General features: G+C 44.9%; 1 protein-coding gene and 1 pseudogene across 1 annotated transcript in view; one reads left to right on the top strand and one right to left on the bottom strand.

Annotated features, from left to right (window-relative positions):
- Positions 1–17,809, bottom strand: part of COL6A2 (collagen type VI alpha 2 chain) — a 38,958-nt gene extending 21,149 nt beyond the window's left edge. The window contains 1 exon segment of the mRNA XM_032629849.1: positions 17,691–17,809. The gene's annotated coding sequence lies outside the window, so the exon portion shown is untranslated.
- On the top strand, positions 4,601–14,965 carry LOC116752835 (annotated as a pseudogene).
- Positions 17,810–20,852: the final 3,043 nt, after the last annotated feature.

Genomic DNA, 20,852 nt, shown 5'->3' with positions numbered 1-20,852 from the left:
CGTGCACCCCTATGTTCATAGCAGCATTATTCACAAAAGCCAAGACATGGAAGCAACCTGAATGTCCACTGACAGATGAATGGATAAAGAAGATGTGGTATACTTATACAGTGGAATATTAGCCATAGAAACCCACAAAATAATGCCATTTGAAGCAACATGGATGCAACTAGAGATTATCACACTAAGTGAAGTTAAGTCAGACAGAGAAAGACAAATACCATATGATATCACTTACATACCGAATCTTAAAATATGACACAAATGAACTTATCTACGAAACAGAAACAGACTCGCAGACATAGAGAACAGACTAGTGGTTGCCAAGGGGGATGGGGGATGGGGGAGGGATAGATTGGAAGTTTGGGGTTAGTAGGTGCAAACTATTATGTATAGAGTGGATAAACAACAAGGTCCTACTGTATAACACAGGGAACTATATTCAATATCCTGGGATAAACCATAATGGAAGAGAATATAAAAAAGAATGTATATATGTGTATAACTGAGTCACTCTGCCATACAGCAGAAGTTAACACATCATAAATCAACTATACTTCTATTAAAAATAAAAAAAGGATAAACATCTCAGATGTAAATGGGTTCACATCTATGCCACCCACACACCATTCCTAAAAATATTCTGCAAGGAATTTCTGCAAACAATAGAGAAACGAATAAAGATAAATGAAAAGCAAAGAAACTTGAGATGTACAGTAAAATATAGAAAATGAAGGGAAAAGAACTGAAGCATAAAATTAAAAGCCAGAAATTTCACATAGATCAGTTGTGACAATAAAGGTGTATGGCTTAAATTCTCCTGTAAAGACAAACTTTCCTAAATTGGGTCAAAAAATGAAACCCATCGCAATGAGGTTTATGAATCACACTTTATGTAGAAAGTCACAGATGGTGTAAAGAAAATGGAGTGGGGAGGGATAGTTGCAAACGGAGAGAAAGACGGGGCAGTGTTGTTGAGACACTAGAATTGAAGACAGAGGATGAGGGATGGGGCCCAGGAAAAGATAAAAGCTGCTGCAGTCCAGTTATAAATCTTTATGTACCTAATTTCATAACACAATATTACTTAAAGCACAATCGGTGAAAAATCAAAGAAAAAACTGACAGACTGCAACCAAGTAGACTTTAACTCATCTTTTTATGTTATTGACAGATCATATTAAAAAAAACAGAGGATCTGAATGTCATGTTTTATAAAACTTTGATAGTAACAAGCAGGGATTATGTATTTTCTAAACATAAAGGATTTGGATAATGTGCATAAAACACACCCACATATTACATATATACCTATGTTTTCAAAACCTACAGGTAGGGAACACACACTCTTTTAAAAATTTTACAGAATTCAATCCTAGAGTAAGCCACAAAGAAAGCTTTAATTTATTAAAAAAATGGAAATTTTACAGATAAAATTCTTTGAGCTACAATGCAAAAATTGTCACTAATAAGACATAGGAAAAAACCCCCCAAAACAAAGCACTTGAAATTGAAAAACTCTCGCAAAAACTACATAGGAATTAGTGACAATGACGATGTACACTTAAAAACAAATATGAGAAGGCCAAAGCTATCATCGGGGGAAAATACCTAGCCTCAGATGCTTTATGTTATAAAATAAGAAATTAGTGTAACAAATTAGGCATGTGGTTAAAGAATAGGGACAAAAAATACTTAAAGAGATAAATCTCAGGAAAGCAAGAGAGAGAAAGTGGTAAAAAAACCCAAAAACAATTGGTTGAAAAAAAACCTACAGTAGAATAATAAATACATCTAAGAGCTGGTTCTTCAAAAAGGCCAATAAAATAGAAAAAATTTTAGCAAGTCTAAGCAAGAATAAAAATGATGTAAACACAAATATAGAAATATACAAATTTAAGGAGTAAAATAATAATAGACGAGGAGAGTTTTTATTGTTGTTTGTTTTTAAGAGCATACCAAGTGCAGCTTTGAGCTAGTAAACGTGAAAGACCGTTTTCTGGGAAAGTGGTCTCACCTCTAGAGAGGAGGTGAGGAACTGGCTGGACTCTGACTTGGAAGGAATGGAAACACTGGAAGGAAACACGTTTCCAAAGACTCTGGCCCAAACAGCTTTTGGGTGAGTTCTTTTGCATTTTCAAGGACAAACACTACTCTATTTAACTTATTTCAGAACATAAAAAGATAAACTTTTCAATTCATTTGTTAACTTGGCAAAACCTAAGACCAAAACTTGATAAAAGATATCCCTAAAAGGAACTCTATAGATAAATATCACTTTTGAATACAGTTGCAAAAATCCTAACTGATATTAGAAAATAAAATATAGTAGCATGTTAAGGACTACTAAACCAGTACTAAGATGAAGTTAGTTAAAAATACAATGATGCAACATTAGGAAACATATTAATGTAAGTCACATTAATATAAAAAAGAAAATCATGTATAGGCATACCTCAGAGATATTGTGGATTTGGTTCCAGACCACCATAATAGAGCAAACATTGCAATAAAGGAAGTTGAAGGAATTTTTTTGGTTTTCCAGTGCATGTAAAAGTTATGTTTACACTATACTGTAGTCTATTGTGTGCAATAGTGTTACGTCTTAAAAAACAATGTACATAACAATTAAAAATACCTTATTGCTAGAAAAAATGCTAGCCATTATCTGAGGCTTTAGTGAGTTGCAGTAGTAACATCAAAGACTGCTGATCATAGATCACCATGACAAGATAATAATGAAAAAGTCTGAAATATTGCAAGAATTACCCAAATGTGACAGACATAAAGTGAGCAAACGTGGTTGGAAAAATGGCGCTGATAAACTTGCTCAATGCAGGGTTGCCGCAAACCTTCAATTTGTAAAAACCAAAACATCTGCAAGATGCAATACAGTGAAGTGCATTAAAATGAGGTATGTGTGTAATTGCTTTAAAGGAGCCCCAAAACATCCATTCGTGGTTAAACAAACAAACAAATAAGTCAAAACCTCATAAGAGACTTAGGAGTTGGATTAACATTATAAAAGTAAAACCTCATAAGAAACTTAGGTGTTGGATTAATATTATAAAGGATGTAAATTTCAAATCAACAGCCACTATCAAATTTTACACAAAACCTAAATAGGTGTTCTTATCTTTGTGGGTCACAGACTCCTTTAAGAATCTGGACAGTTTCACCTGACACATATGCACAGATTACTCATATACAGAAACCAAAGTCCTCATTAATTCAGGGGGTCCATCTATGGAACTGACTCTGGATTAAAAACTCCTGCACTTGAAGAATGACCATTAGAGTACAAAAAAATAAAAGGACAAAGAGTGTTGATCTCATTATATTATTCACTGTTGTGTTTGAAGCCAATGCAATAAGACAGCAAACAGAAACAAAATGTAAGTCTTGGAAAGGAAGAGATAGGAACTGTCCTTATTAAAGATGGGACTGTCTACCTAGAAAATCCAATAAAATCAATTGAACAAAGTTTAGGGGAGAGAGAAAGGGGTATTCAATGAGGCAATTATAAGAAAAAAAATACACAAAAATCTACAGATTTTCTTCTATCAGCAACAACTGATTAGAAAACGTAATGGAAAAATAACTATTTACACTAGCAAGAAAAACAACTTAAATCCAAGGAATAAACTTAATAAGAATCTACGGATGTGCAGGACTTATGAAAAAGTTTCTAAGGAACATAGTGGAGAGACAAACCTTGTTTTTGGATGAGAGACACAATATTTAAGAATATCAGTTATTTCTAACTGAATCTATAATTGAATGTAATTTTGATTAAAATTTCCAATAAAACTTTTGGCTTTTTTTTGCCATTATGTGTTGACAAAATGAATCTAAGATTTACCTGGAAGAAAAAGAGTAGCTGAGAAAAATAAAAAATGAAGGGTGATGAAACTTGTGTTATCAAGTGCAATAATGGAATACAATTACAGTAATAAAGCATTAGTGGTTTTGGTGCTGGAATGGCCAACAGACCACACAGCAGTGGCATAACACCATATGAGAACTGAGGAAATGAGACGGCTGCTTTTCAGAGCACTGAGAGAAGGCTGGGAAAAGGGGTCACGATGTGATTAGAAATAAAGTAATCCCACCTCACAGAGTACACCCAAATAAAGTCCAGGAGAAGTAAGTAACTGAGTGTAAAACATGGACCAAAAAGTCTTTGAAGGAAACAGAAAAGATGAAATGACAGTGAAATGTCTTATGATTACTCTGCACCAGACACTATACTACATCTTTCCTTTTAACCCTCACAAGAGCCCTTGTGGATAGCACACTGGTGCTATTATAATCCCCATTTCATAGATGAGGAAACTGAGACTGAGACAGGTAACTTGTCCTCGGTGCTCAGATAATAGCTGAGATCCAAATCCAGGCAGCATGGTTCCGAGTCCACACTCATGATAACTGGGCTCCCACATATCACCTTCGTTAAAACAAAACACGTGAGCAGAGTGGAAACATGCCAAGAGCCAGGCAACCATATTCCCAATGCATTCTCAAGGTTTAAAATTCTTTTTTTTTTTTTTTTTTTTTTTTTTTTTTTTTTTAAATTATTTATTTATTTATTTTTGGCTGTGTTGGGTCTTCGTTTCTGTGCGAGGGCTTTCTCTAGTTGCAGCAAGCGGGGGCCACTCTTCATCGCCGTGCGCGGGCCTTTCACTGTCATCGTTTCTCTTGTTGCGGGGCACAGGATCCAGACACGCAGGCTCGGTAGTTGTGGCTCACGGGCCTAGTTGCTCCGCGGCATGTGGGATCTTCCCAGACCAGGGTTCGAACCCGTGTCCCCTGCATTGGCAGGCAGATTCTCAACCACTGCGCCACCAGGGAAGCCCTCATATTCTTAAGGTTTAAAATTTTGATGGCCTGTTATTGTGTAAACGTTTACAAGTGTAATATATTTTTGTTGTTTTAAACTTTTTATTAATATATAATGTCCTTCTTTGCCTCTTGTAACTCTTTTTGATTTAAAGTCCATTTTTAATCTGGTGTTAGTATAGCTACGCCTGCTCTCTTTTGGTTCCTATTTGCATGGAATAACATTTTCAATCCATTCACTTCAAACCTATTTGTGTCTTTGGTTCTAAAATGAATCTTTTGTAGACAGCATATAGTTGGATCTCATTTTTTTAACATCCATTCTGCCAGTCTCTGTCTTTTGCTTGGACAGTTTAATCCATTTACAGTTAAAGTAACTACTGATAAGGAGAGACTTACTTCTGTAGTTTTGCTATTTGTTTCCTATGTAGTTATAGCTTTTTTGTTCCTCATTTCCTGCATTACTGTTTTCTTTTGTGTGCAGCTGATTTTTGTTGTAAAACATTTACATCCCTTCCTCATTTCTTTTTCCTTTTTCTTTTTTTTTTTTGCGGTACGCGAGCCTTTCACTGTTGTGGCCTCTCCCGTTGCGGAGCACAGGCTCCGGGCGCGCAGGCTCAGCAGCCATGGCTCACGGGCCTAGCCGCTCCGCAGCATGTGGGATCTTCCCGGACTAGGGCATGAACCCATGTCCCCTGCATCGGCAGGCGGACTCTCAACCACTGCACCACCAGGGAAGCCCCCTCATTTCCTTTTGTGCATATTCTTTTGGTACCTTCTTTATGGTTACCATGGGATTACATTTAACATCCTAAAGTTATAACAATATAATTTGAATTTATGCCAGTTTAACTTCAACAACACATAAAAAAATCTGCTACTTTAAAAGCTCCCTCCCTATCCCTTTCAGTTATTGATGTCACAAAATTACATCTTTACACATTTTGTGTCCCAAAACATAAGCAAATGTTATTTTTAATGCATTGGTCCCTTAAATTATGCAGAAAACAAAATGTGGAGTTACAATAATGCTAGTTTTAAGAACAGAGCTGGAAAAATCATGCACCCTGACTTCAGACTATACTACAAAGCTACAGTAATCAAAACAGTATGGTACTGGCACAAAAACAGACACATAGATCAATGGAAAAGAACAGACAGCCCAGTGCATAAACCCATGCATGTATGGTCAGTTAATCTATGACAAAGGAGGCAAGAATATACAATGGAGAAAAGACAGTCTCTTCAATAAGTGGTGCTGGGAAAACTGGACAGCTAAATGTAAAAGAGTGAAACTAGAACATTCTCTAACACTACATACAAAAATAAACTCAAGATGGATTAAATACCTAAATGTAAGACCAGATTCCATAAAACTCCTAGAGGAAAACATGGGCATAACACTCTTTGATATAAGTCAGAGCAATATTTTTTTGGCTCTCTCTCCTAAAACAAAGGAAATAAAACCCAAATTAAACAACTGGAACCTAATTAAACTTAAAAGCTTTTGCACAGCGAAGGAAACCATCCACAAAACAAAAAGACAACCTACTGAATGGGAAGAAATATTTGCAAATGATATGACCAATAAGGTGTTAATATCCAACACATATAAACAGCTCCTACAACTCAACACCAAAAGCACAAACAACCCAATTAAAAAGTGGGCAGATTTCATCAAGGAAGGCATACAGATGGCCAAGAGGCACATGAAAAGATGCTCAACATCACTAATTATTAGAGAAATGCAAATCAAAACTACAATGAGGTATCACCTCACACCAGTCAGAATGGCCATTATCAAAAAAGCTAGAAACAATAAACGCTGGAAAGGGTATGGTGAAAAGGGAACCCTCCTACACTGTTGGTGGGAATGTAAATTGATACAACCACTATGGAAAACAGTATGGAGGTTCCTTAAAAAAGTAGGAATAGAACTACCATATGACCCAGCAATCCCACTACTGGGCATATACCCTGAGAAAACCATAATTCGAAAAGAGACATGCACCACAATGTTCATTGCAGCACTATTTACAATAGCCAGGACATGGAACCAACCTAAATGTCCATCAACAGACGAATGGATAAAGAAGATGTGGCACAGATATACAATGGAATATTACTCAGCCATAAAAAGAAACGAAATTGAGTTATTTGTAGTGAGGTGGATGGACCTAGAGTCTGTCTACAGAGTGAAGTGAGTCAGAAAGAGAAAAATACCGTATGCTAATGCAGATACATGGAATCTAAACAAACAAACAAAAAAGGTACTGATGAACATAGTTGCAGGTCAGGAATAAAGAAGTAGGTATAGAGAATGGACTTGAGGACATAGGGTGGGAGGGTGAAGCTGGGGTGAAGTGAGAGTAGCATCAGCATATACACATTACCAAATGTAAAATCATTGGCTGATGGGAAGCAGCAGCATAGCACAGCGAGATGGGCTCCGTGCTTTGCAATGACCCAGAGGGGTGGGATAGGGAGGATGGGAGGGAGGCTCAAGAGGGAGGGGATACGGGGACACGTGTATGCATATAGCTGATTCACTTTTTTGTGCAACAGAAACTAACACGGTATTGTGAAGCAATTATAAAAACAAAAATGGGCAGAAGAACTGAATAGACATTTTTCCAAAGAGGAAATGGCCAACAGGCACAGGAAAAGATGCTCAACATTGCTAATCATCAGGGAATTGCAAATCAAAACCACAATGAGATATCACCTCACACCTGTCAGAATGGCTATCATCAAAAAGAACACAAATAACAAATGCTGGTGAGGATGTGAAGAAAAGGGAACCCTCATGCACTATTGATGGGAATGTAAGTTGGTGCATCCTTTGTGGAAAACAATATGGAGGTTTCTCAAAAAACTAAAAGTACAACTACCATATGACCCAGCAATTCCACTCTTGGGTATATATTAGATTAATAATTTAAAAAAATGTATTAGTCTTTCAAATCATGTAGAAAAAAAAAGCGAGTTACATGCTATTGTTACAATAATTATTGTTATAATAATAATAGCTTTATAATTGCTCATGTATTTACCTTTACTGAGAGCTTCGTATTTCCATATGACTTCAAGTTACTGTCTAGTGTCCTTTCATTTCACCTGCAGGACCCTCTTGAGCATTTCTTACAGGGCAGGTCTAGCAGTAATGGACTCTTTCAGCTTTTGTTTATCTGGGAATGTTTTAAGTTTGCCCTCACTTTGGGGGGACAATTAGGCTGGATGTAGAATTTTCAGGCAACAGGTTTTTTTCCATTTAGCATTTTGAATATATTAACGCCCTGCCTTTGGTCTCCAAAGTTTCTGACAAGAAATCTTCTGGTAATCCTATTGAGAATCCCTTGGATATGATGAGTCACTTCTCTCTTGCTGATCTCAAAATTCTCTCTTTGTTTTTGTCTTTTGACAGTTTGATTATAATGTGTATCAGTGTGAGTCTCTTTAAGTTCATCCTACTTGTCTTGGATGTTTATATTCATGTCATTCATCAAATTTGGTAAGTTTCTTCACATATTTCCTCTGTCCCTTTCTCTCTCATCTCCTTCTGGGACTCCCAAAACAAGTATTCATGTCCTTTAGGTTCTGTTCACTTTTCTTTAATCTTTTTTCTTTCTGCTCCTCAGACTCATAATTTCCATTGTCTTATCTTCAACATCACTCACACTTTCTTCTGTCTTCTCAAATTGGCCTTTGCATCCCTCTAATAAGTAACTAACAGTCATTGTATTCTTCAGCTCTATTAAATCATTTTGCATCTACCTAGGTTTTCTATTTATTGATATTTCTATTTTGTTCATACATTATTTTCTTGACTTTCTCCACATCTTCCTTTAGTTCCTTGAGCATCTTTAAGATGGTTGTGTTAAAGTCTTTGTCTAGTAGATCCACCATCAGGTCTTTTTCAGGGACAGTTTTGGTTGGTTTATATTTTTTCCTTTGAGTGGGCCATACTTTCCTGTTCCTTTGTTTGCCTTTTGATTTTTTGTTAAAAACTGGACATTTGAATCTAAAATGGTAACTCTGGAAATCAGATTCTTGTCCTTCCCTAGGGTTTGCTGTTCTTGATTGTTTGTTTTCATTTTTATTTTTTGTTTTTGATTGTCGTAGGCTGTCTCTGTGCCAAGGTTCAGCCTGAGGAGTAAAGGTAAGGTCTTCTCATTTCCTTCCTGAGCCTGCACTTTCCCCCAGGCATGTGCAGTTCCTGTCTAATTTCCCCTGTATATGCAGTTGCTTTTGAATGTCATAATCTTCAGTGTCTGGCTCCCAAAAGGAGAAAAAGAGAAAAATGAATGGGGGAAAAAAGGTGCCAGCCCTTTAAATCTCCTGGAAGTCAATTCAACCAGAGAGGGAGAGGCTTGCAATGATGAGGAGAAGTGTAACAACAGTGGAAGCCTCAATAAATTTAAAAAGAAAATAACATAAAATGTATCTTCTCTAATCACAATGGGATGACTTTAGAAGTCAGTAACAGAAGGAAAACTGAAAAATTCACAAAATTGTGGGAATTAAACAGCTCACCCTTAAACAACCAATAGAATAGGTCAAAGAAGAATCACAAGGGAAATTAGAAAATACTCAGAGACTGATAAAAATGAAAACAAGACACAGCAAACATATGAAACACAGTAAAAGCAGTATGAAGAAGAAAATTTACAGCTACAAATGTTTACATAAAACAGCAAGGAAGATCTCAAATTAACAACCTAACTTTACCTTTACAACTTAAGGAACTAGAAAAAGAACAAATTAACAGCTAGCAGAAGGAATGGAATAATAAATACTAGAGCAGAGATAAATGAAATAATAGAAAAACAATAGAGAAAAATCAATGAAACCAAAAGTCAATTCTTCAAAAAGATCAACAACACTGACAAATCTTTAGCTAGATGGACTAAGAAAAAAAGAGAATACTCAAATTACTAACATCAGAAATGGAAGTGGGAAATTAGTACTGATTCTACAGAAATAAAAAGAATTATAAGAGAGTACTATAATCAGTTGTTTGCCAACAAATTAGATAACCTAGATGAAATGGACAAATTCCTAGAAACACAAAACCTACAAAGACAAAACCATGAAGAAACAGGAATTCTGAATAGACCTGTAATTAGTAAGGAGTTTGAATCAGTAATTGAAAATCTCCTTTCAAAGAAAAGCCCTGGACCTGATGGCTTTACTGGTGAATTCTAGGAAGCATTTAAACTAGGAAGCATTAATTCTAGGAAGCATTGAACTAACATCAATATTTGTCAAACTTTTCAAAAAAATTGAAGAGGAGGGAATACCCCCAAACTCATTCTATGAAGTCAGCATTACCCTGATACCAAAGCCAGACAAAGACACTACAAGAAAAGAAAACTACAGACCAATATCCCTTATCAACATGGATACAAAAATCATCAACAAAATATTAGCAAACAGAATTCAACAGGTTAGAGAAAGGATTAAACATCATGACCAAGTGGGATTTATTCCTGGAATGCAAAGATGATTCAACATATGAAAATCAATTAATGTAACACACCACATTAACAGAATGAAAGAAAAACCCACATGATCGTCTCAAGTGATGCAGAAAAATCTTTTGATAAAATTCAATATCCTTTCATGATTAAAGAATTCAACAAACTAGGAATAGATGGAAACTACCTCAGTATAATAAAAGACATTTATAATAATCCCACAACTAACATCATACTCAGTTGTGAGAGACTATATAGGCTTTTCCTCTAGGGTCAGGAACAAAGCAAAGATGCTCACTTTCACCATTTCTATTCAACATAGTATTGGAAGTCCCAGCCAGAGCAATTAGGCAAGAAAGAGAAATAAAAGGCATTCAAACTGTAAAGGAAGAAGTAAAATTATCTCTGTTCACAGATGATATGATTGTATAGGTAGAAAATCCTGAAGAGTCCACAAAAAGAAACTGTTACAATAAATGAATTCAGCTAAGTAGCAGGAAACAAAGTCAACACACAAAAATCAGTTGCATTTCTATACACTAACAATGAATAACACAAAAAGGAAAATAAGAAAATAATTCCATTTACATTTGCATCAAAAGAATAAAATACTTAGGAATTATTTTTACCAAAGAAGTGAAAGACTCATTAAAAAATATAAAACATTTATGAGAGAAATTAAAGAAGATATAAATAAATGGAAAGATATTCTGTGTTTATAGATTGGAAGAATTAATATTAAGATGTCAATACTATCCCAAGTGATTCACAGATTTAATGCAATCTCCATCGAAATCTCAATAATGACTTTTGCAGAAATGGAAGAAACCACTCTAAAATTCGCAAAGAATCTCAAGAGACCCTGAATAGCATAAACAATTCTAAAAGAGAAGAACAAACTGAGGAACAAACTTCGTGATTTCAAAATTTACTACAAAGCTACATTAATCAAAACAGTATGGCACTGGGATACAGGGACATCTAGACAAATGGAATAGAATAGAGTCCAAAAATAACCCTCACGTATGTAATCAAACAATTTTCAACAAGGCCGTCATGACCAGTCAGTGGGGGAAAAGACAGTCTTTTTCAACAAATGGTGCCAGAAAACTGGATATCCACATTCTAAAGAATGAAGTTGGACCTCACCTAACACCATACACAAAAATTAACACAAAACGGATCCATGATTTAAGTGTAAGACCTAAATTTATAAAACTTCTAGAAGAAAACAGAAGGCAACACTCTTCACAATACTGGATTTGGCAATGCTTTCTTGAATATGACACCAAAAGCACAAGCAACTAAAGAAAAAAATAGGCATACTGGATTTCATGAAAATTTTAAAAATTTGTGCATCAAAAGACACTATTCAGCCTGGTCCAGGGCACTCCTTTTCGTGTCCTTCCAGCAGTCACGGGCAGGGTCTGAGCGGTTCACTGGGGGCGGAGATGCATCTTTGGGGAGGGCAGTGAGGCTCTGGGGCTGTGAGGGGAGGGCGGCCTGGCACCAGAGGTGGCAGCGCAGCCTCAGAACACGAGGCTTCGGGACCCAGGATGAGGAGTCCCCAGGCCAGCTGCTGCCTTTGGGACCCCAGGGTAGCACAAGAGGCGAGGTTATTGTAATTCAGGATGTGAAGGGCACAGTCGATATGTACCATCTTCTGGAATGTCCACCAAGGAACTCTGAAAATGATGACCTAGCAACCAGTTTGGTCCTTGATCCCTATTTCGGTTTTCAAACACACAAAATGAATACTAGCTTTCGGGAAGGCAAGAAGAACTAAAGGAAGTGATCGAACATTTTAAGAAAGACGAGCACTTGGAGAAAGCCGTCAAATGTCTGACTTTGCAACAACAAAAATGATGCAGGAGGAGTAACTAAGCCCGTGCACCACAACTACTGAGCCTGCGCTCTAGAGCCCGTGAGCCACAACTACTGAGCCCACACACCACAACTACTGAAGCCCACATGCCACAACTACTGAGCCTGCGCTCTAGAGCCCGTGGGCCACAGCTACTGAGCCCACGTGCCACAACTACTGAAGCCCGCGTGCCTAGAGTCCGTGCTCCACAACAAGAGAAGCCACCGCAATGAGAAGCCTGAGCACCGCAACAAAGAGTAGCCCCTGCTCACCGCAACTAGAGAAAGCCCGCGCGCAGCAACAAAGACCCAATGCAGCCATAAATAAATAAATAAATAAATAAATAAACAAAATAAATTTATAAAAGAAAATGATGCAGGAGAATTTATTCAAGGAACACGTATTTATTTACTTGCGAATGTTTGCAACTGACAGTGGATTTGAAATAATGCCTTGTAACAGATACTCATTAGAACAAAATAGAGCCAAAATAATTGCAACAAAAGAGTGGAAACGCAATGACAAAATAGAATTACTGGTGGGTTGTGTGGCTGAGCTTTCAGCAATTGAGGAGAACATCCTACTTGGACCCAGAGAAAACGACTTCAGTGCTGTGTGTTCCAGAAGGAAAAGCCGTGCTCAGCTCGCCTTGGTCCCGCTACACTCACAAACCATGACTGCAGACCAACTGTGGGTTTGTGTCAGTTGGCCAAGACACAGCAAGTGCGAAGGCTCTAAGAGATACTGAACCTGGAGAAGAAATTCTTGTTATTATGGAGATGGGTTTTTTGGGGGGCAATAATGAGTTCTGCGAGTGTTACACTTGTGAAAGATGGCAACTGGCGCTTTTAAATCCAGAGCGGGACTGCTTGCTTCTGCTCCTGTTATCAATAGAAAATATGGACTCAGAGAAACAGTAAACCTTTAAATAGGCTTAAAAAGTTAGGTGACAGCAGTAAGAATTCAGTCAGTTCTAACACTGATGCAGATACCACTCAGGAATAAAAGCAAGGCAAGGTCGTCATACATTTGAAAGAAACCTTTCCACGGTGTTAGTTTCTCTGTGATGATGCTGTCAGGTCCCACGAGAAGACAAAGGACGAGGTGGCGTCACACAGGCACACATGTGTTCCACGCCTGGTCAGTCTGTTAGGCTGGATGGTGGACTTGGGGAGTTCATAGTGTCTGGCCTCAAGGCTCCCCACCCCCTTTTTACAACTTGCTTGCCTTTTTCAAAATGAGCTGACGCAATTCACCAAATCACCAGTTTCCAGACTCAGAACTGTGATAGAGGAGCATTCTGAATGTTGCTCTACTATGACGTGTTGTACCAGCCACTCCTCAAAGTAGCAAGAGAGATGAAGAGGAGGAAGAAGTGAGCTTGAAGGTACCAGTGGCGAGTGCAGGTAGAGCCCAATGGAAACTGGAGAAAGACAGAATGAAGAATAAAGAGAAAAGAGAGAAGAAAGCCTAAACAAGCAAAAGAAAACACATCATGTTTGTGGAGCTTTGAAGTCCTGGAATCACTGTGATTGCTACTGTTTTGCATCTGGGTGGCACCAGTTTTCTCTAGTTGCCCCTAAAGCAGTAGCCTCTTTAGTCTGACTTGTCTCTGACAGGAATAAAGTTTAAAAGTTTTAACCTGATGGTCCCCACAGCACACCTGTTTTGGCACTATAAACGTCCATACATACCTCTCAGCACGTAAGTACCGTCTGAGGTCTGATTATTTCGGCTCTTCTCCCTGTGTCTTCAGATGTCTTCAGCCCAACTCTGGGTGCTCCTCTCCACTACAGAAGAGCCCAAAGAAAAGGGAGGGTGTCTCCCACGATGGTGACTGTCACTTCCATAAAGTCTGACTCTACCTGCTGCTGGGGGTCAGAGGCCAGGGCTAACCTCTGCTGTGGAAAAGTGATACTGTGTTCCTATTCCAGTCTTTAACGTCCAAAGTGAAAAAGACGGGCAGTCAGTCTGTCATTTACCGTTGACTGTTGGTTTTAATAATAAATGCAGAACAATACAAAAGAGACACTATCCAGAGAGTCAAAGGGCAGCCTACATAATTGGAGAAAATACTTGCAAATCATATCAGATAAGGGATTAATATCCAGAATATATAGAGAACTGAAACTCAACAACCAAAACCCCAGCAACCCGATTCAGAAATGGGCAAAGGGCTTGAACAGACATTTCCCTAAAGGAGTTATACCAATGGCCAATAAGCACATGAAGAAATGCTCAACGTCACTCATCATTAGGGAAATGCAAATCAAAATTACGATGAGATATCACCTTACACTCACTAGGATGGACAGTATCAGAAAACAAGAAATGTTGGAGAGATAAGGGGAAATTGGAATTGTTGGTGGGAATGTACAAATGTAGAGCTGTATGGAAAACCGTACGGTGGCTCCTCAAAGAATAAAAGTAGAATTACCATATGATCTACCAGTCCTACTTCTGGGGATATACAGACTCAAAGGAATTGAAAGTTGGGTCTCAAAGAGATATTTGTACAACAATGTTCATAGCAGTATTACTCAGAATAACTAAAATGTGGAAGCAACCCAGGTGTCCATCGATGGACGGATGGATAAGCATAATGTGGTCCATCCATACAATGGAATATTATTCAGCCTTGAAAAGGAAGGGAATTCTGACACATGCTATGACATGGATGGAACTTGAGGACATTATACTGAGTGAAATAAACCACACACAGAAAGACGAATACTGTATGATTCACTTATATGAGGTACTTTGAATATCTCAGAAATCATAGCGACAGAAAGTAGAATGGTGGTTGCCAGGGGCTGGGGGAGGGGGGATTGGGGAGTTAGTGTTTAATGGGACAGTTTCAGTTTTACAAGATGAAAAGAGTTCTGGAAATGGACGGTGGTGATGGTATCACAATATGAAGGTACTTAATAGCACTGAGCTATACATTTAAAAATGGTTCAGATGGTAGATTTTATGTTATGTGTATTTAACCACAATTTTGAAAAATTAGGGAAAAAAATCTCTTACAAAGTAGTAAAAAATGAGCGCCCATTAGGAAGATGGGGAAGATGAGGAAAGTAACAGCAGCACAAATGGTCAGTGATCGAGCTGCACAAAAACCAAGGACATGCAGGCAAACCATCAAGGCACCATCCCTCATCTATGAAACTGGCAAATAGGACAGAAAACCAGACACTGTCCACAGCCAGAGCACCAGGGCCCGTCTCCACTCCTCTGGTGGCTCTGACAACAGGTTTGGAAGCCTTGACACTTTTCAGAACTTTTGACCCAGACTCTGCTCTCCAAGGTGCAGCCCCCCACAGCGGGGATGCCCACCCTCCGTCTGCCATCACAGGGTCTACAGTGGGCTCCCGGAGGCTAACCGCTGGCGGGGCGTGGGGATGCCGGCCTATTCAGATCTCCGCGGCAGATCTGCACCCGGTCTTTGCAGGGTGTTGCTTTCTGATTTGGCCCAATCCCAGCACATGCTTCAGGGCGGGGACCGGCCCCCCAGGTCCTGTTCAGTGGGCAGCACCCCACGAACCCTGCTTCTTTGCAGGTGTGCCCCAAACCAGGGTCCCCCGGCTTTGCACAAGTGTTTGGAAGGAGCCACAGGAAGGAGAGACCCACTGGAACACGGGGCTGTGTTTAAAGGAAAAGAATCAAACTATTTGAGTTTTTCTTCAAATAATCACAAGAGCTAGGTTTCCCAGCATTGTAAAACACTCGTGGCCGCAAACACGGTCTCCCTATACCCTGTGCACCTAGAGACCTTGTTCTACAGATGAAAAGCAGCGCCAGAGAGGAGGCTGGGCTTGGCCCACACCCTCTGCTGAGGTCCCAGGAAGACCCCTGGGTCCTGCTCCTCTCCCAGGCACTGGCCCATCCCAGGGGGCTCATCTGACACCTGAGGGACCTCAGGCGGGCCTGCTGCACAACAGAGCTGCCTGTGCTGGCTGGCGATGCAGAGTCTGCTGGGCGTGGATGTGCCCTGCCCGGTGCAGGGCTGCACTCCACCCGACCAGGTGACCCAGCGGCTGGAGCCTGGCTTTCACCTGGATGTTGCCTTCCCTGTTGTTTCCACTGTGGACATGCCCAACAACTGCCCCCAACCTGCCGCGGTCTTCACAGGCCTCCCAGTTCACTTTCATCAGCCCAGGGTGGCAGCTTCCCAGGGGCCAGAGTGGCCCAGTGGCCCACTGAGACCCACGTCCTGCCAAGGGGACACATCTGCACCCCTTGCATCCAGCCCCTCCAGTTACCTATGTCCTGGGGGCCCAGGCCCTCTCCCCCGCCCAGCTCTCCTGCCTCGGAATGGCAGAAGGAAGGCAGACCACTTTCCTCCCTCCTGGGAGCCCCCAGCGCCCGTCCAGCCTCCTGGCCCTGGTGAGGGAGACAGGGAATAAACTCCAACGCAAGATGGCCTCCAAGCCAGAACTTCTTTGCTGGAAACAAAACCCAGGGAAATCTGTATACCTCAACCCTCCTTCTATTTGGGTGTCCCTCTACAAGTGCAGATCTTTCCCTTGGGGACAGTTGGGTGACCTGGGGGTGCAGGGGCCATCAGCTTTCTCCCTGGGTTCAGGGGACCATTCTCTGGGGCCCCCAGGCAGGATGCCAGGCACCCCAGAGCGCCACCCTGCCGTTTTTGGTTGTTGTTACCAGCATCAGCTGATACTCTCAGCGGCTGATCTCCCCACCCCCTCGGTGGGTGCTGGGCCCTGTCCTGGGCTCTGCTGGGCCCGTGAGGAGCCCTGGGTGGGTGTGGGGCCCGACCAGCAGGGGAGCCGCCCTGGCACAGTCCGTCTGGGCGCCCACCTCCCTCCCTGTGTCCCACTTAGTCTCCCTTAGCAGACTTTGTCGGGGGGATGCCGGTGCGCCCCTCCAGCCTCAGAGGAATAGGGGCAGGCTGGGCTCCTAATGACTCCTGGGTAGAGTGGGGTGTGACCTGTGCTCTCCCCATCCCTGCTCACCCCTGCTTCCGGGTAGCAGAGACCCCCTCCTCCCCTGCAGTCCGAGTGCCCGGGAAGCTGGCCCCTTAGAGTTCATTCTAGGGGCCAGTCCTTCCAGGGGGAGGAGGGACATCCGCTCCCTCTCAGCCGAGCTGAGGAGGGGGGCCAGCACCCCTGGAGACCCTGTGCTCAGTTCCGTCGCGGGGGGGGTGGGTTTCCTCTCATGGGAGTGAGCTGGGCTCCTGAACCTCCGGAGATGTCCCCGGGACCGAGAGACAGAACCAAGCCTCCCAGGAGCGGCCAAGGGTCTGGCTGCAGATGGGGGACCCGGGCAGGGACGGCAGGCGCCGTGGCCTCAGCACCGCGCCGGGAACCGGGGCCCCAGGAGAGGCGGGGACAGACGGACGGGCCCCCGCGCGAGGCGCCCCAGGCGCGGACCCGGGGGCGCCGAGCGAGGCCGGCGGTGGAAGTGGGGGGACCGCGGCGGGCGCGTCCCGCGGCGAACGCCAAGTCGCTGCGTCCCGGCGCCGAGACGGACCGCGCTGCCCAGGGCCTTACCTGACCACACGTCGGGAGCCTTCGCCGGACTCTTCCCGAGCGGAGGCTCCGGGTCCAGTCGGTGCGAGACGGCGCCGAGTGGGCAGGGGGAGGGGCCGCTGCTAGGCCCCGCCCCTGCCCCTGCCCCCGCCCCGCCCCGCCCCGCGCCCACAGGGGCCACCGGGAGGCGCTGCGGCCCCGCGCATGGAGGCGGGGCGGGGCCGACAGGGGACCCGAGGGGCCGGGAGGGGACCAGAGGGGGCAGGGGTGCGGGGAGTCTGGGAACGGGGCGGGAGAGCGGCCCCTCGAGGACAGAACCCCTCCCCGCCCTCGGCCTGCTGCTCCGACAGGACGCCTGCCCACCTCCCTGCCTGCTGCCGGCCCCCGCCCATTTCCCCGCGACCAGCGGCGTCTACTCCGGGGCCTGGGGCGCCTCGGACTCCCCAATCACTCGCCCCTTGGAGGAGCAGCCCTGGGAGGCCGCAGGGTCTTCCCGCCCGGCGTCCCCTCCCCACGTCCCCCTTGCTCAGGACCAGCGAGCATGGGGTCTTCTTCCTCGTGCAGGGACACGCAGCTCTGTGACCCACTGATCACAACGTGTGTCCCGTTGTGGGGTCCCCGCCCCTCAGGGGTGAAAGGCCGGCGGGGGAGGGGCAAGGGCAGCCAGGACAGTGGGAGCCTCAGGCGCTCTGGGTGGGGAGCGAGGGCCTAGTGGAGCTGGCTGGGCCCCGGTTTCCTTGCAAGAACCCACAGGTGCTCTTGGGGCTGGGCCCTGGGGCCACTGTGATGGCCCTACCTGAGCCAAGTCTGGGAAAGGGTGAGAAGGGTCCTTGTCAGGGCTGTGGTGGGGTTCGCCACTCCCCCGCCCACCCTGGAGCGGCAGCCCCCCAGGACCAGTGCTCCTCCTTGAGGGAGGGTGCAGGCGGGACTGGGGGTGAGGTCCCTGGGCTCTGGGATAGGGCGTGCCACCGCCATCCTTGAAAGGGACCCAGGCAGCAGGAGATGTGGCTCCAGCCTCAGATGAGCAGCTTTGCACATCTCTGACTTAGCCCCTCAACCCACGAGGAGAGAGACCCCAGAGCTTCTTGGTCACCTGCGTGTGCCCAGGAGGACTTCCCCGCTGCGTGCAGCCCCGCTGGTCTTCCTGGCCACCTCTTTCCGACTGTGCCCTGATTCTGGTGCAGCTGGCTCCCATCTCCTGTTGGGACAGTCCGGTGGCCGAGGCCAGGGGTCTTTGTGTCCTCAGTGAGCCCAGCAGTAGTGACTTGAAGCAGAAGGGGAGGCACATGCCGCCCCTGCAGCCTCGAGACAGGACGGCCCTGCTCTGCCACCTGAAGGGCTTGCCAGTTACTCCTTGGCTCCAGCATGCGGCCTTCCACCTGCTGCCCCTCCTGGAGGCCCTCAGGCTGGACGCCCATCAGTGCCACTCCACCACCCACTGCCCACCCGTCCCTTGGCAGCACCAGTCACTGTCTCCTCCCAGGGGCCTTTCCCGTGTGGATGGGCGCCGGAGCCAGGGGGCACTGAGGTGGGGGTGTGGCTGTGTGAGTGTGTGGATCTGTGTATGAGTGTGTGGGTGGATGTACAGTGTGTGTGTCTGTGTGCAAGTGTGTTGAGTGTGGCAGCTGCGTGGTGGCCAGGAACACGAGCCCAGGTTCCCTGTTCCTGCAGTGCTGCCACCTAGGGCCCTGCATGGTGCTGCCCCGCTGGGTCCACCTGTGCTCTCTGGGGCAACACTTCACATGGGGGCTGCTCCCAGGGCTATGAACGCAGGCCCATTCCTACAAGACCCAAATCCTTTAAGGGGCTAAGCTGGCTCCAGGTGTCCCTGTCAACATGGCCGGGACAGTCTAGGAGCTGCTCTGTGGGCGGCCACTCGCCCTCCCCAGCGCCCTCCCCGTGTCCTCCCAGGGGTCTCACCTCTGGTCCGAGGGCTCCCCCATCATCCCCAGCCCCCTCCCCTGGATCCTTTGCAGCCATTGTCCCAGTAAATTTCTAGTCACATCCCGCCTGCCTTGGTGCCTCCTTCTCGGAGGGCCCCAGTGGACAAAGGAGTGCAGGGGGCATTGGTGCTGCGTCTCCCAGCACTGGGGACCCCGTCCCGGTTGGTGTGGGGGGGGCAGGGAGTTCTTGGCACAAGGTGGAGGCCCAGTTGCCAGATTCCACCAGGGGTGACCTGGGAAAATGTCCTGTTACAAGGAGCACCTCGCAGGTATGACGACTCAGGAGTCTGAAGCGGTCGGAGGTCTACCTGGCTAGTGCTGAGTTGCACCAACGGCCCTGCAGCGGGTAACGGGAGACTGAGGCAGTCAGCCAACGGTTAAGGGCACAGAGTGAGCACCAGGGGTCTCTTTGTCCTATAAAGAGATCCCATCTCCTTCGGGGGAAGAACCGAGGCTGAGCAGCGGCTGAGAATGATAGGAGCACCCGGCTCCAGGCGCGGTGACTGCTCGGCCATCGCTGGTCTGTGGCGGTCAGGCCCCGGCCGAGTAAACCCGAGACCCTGAACCTGGGTGGGGACATCCGGGTGGAAACCCTGAGGATGAGGCTCTGCAGACCCCTGAGCCCTCAGAGCTTGCGGGGCCCCACTCTTCCCTGGTAGAGCCAGCACTTCACTGTGCTGGGAGTTGCTGCAGGGGCCTCCCTGCTGCAAGGCAACAGATGCCCCCCTTGGAGGCCACCCCAGCCCATCTCCTGGCTGCCAGGCCAGTGGCTGGGAGAGAGTCCAGTGTAAGCTGATGGGGACCTGTGGGCCGGGTCAGAAGGACGGAGGTCGTATGTCAGAGGAGCTGCAGGAGAGCCGGCTCGCCTGCCGGCGCTGGACAGCAGTCCTGGGGTTGGATTTGACGGTCCTTGACCCAGAGGCCAGAACAGAAGACTGTGAAAGCAGGAATTCTCAACTTGGAGGCACTTACTCGGAACTTCGGATTTAAGTTCCTGGCACGTCTTCAGGTCACAGGGCACACTCAATTCTGGGATGACTCGCAGAGGCCTGGAGAAAGTTCTGGCCCACAGTGAGCAGAATAGAAGTGCTGAAGCTGCCCTGGTAGATGGCGGAGGAAGGAACGAAGAGGCCGAGGCCAGGGACTCCAGTGAAGGGGCGGGGTCCCGACTCTGTTCCCAGACTTCACGAAGTTCCCATCGGAACCACTGACTGCGGAGGTGGCCGGGCGGCCATGAGGA

The sequence above is a fragment of the Phocoena sinus genome, chromosome 4 (genome assembly GCF_008692025.1).
Source record: "Phocoena sinus isolate mPhoSin1 chromosome 4, mPhoSin1.pri, whole genome shotgun sequence".
NCBI classification, from domain to species: domain Eukaryota; kingdom Metazoa; phylum Chordata; class Mammalia; order Artiodactyla; family Phocoenidae; genus Phocoena; species Phocoena sinus.
Note: the sequence above shows the minus strand (reverse complement) of the source record. Positions and strands in the feature narration are given on the sequence as shown.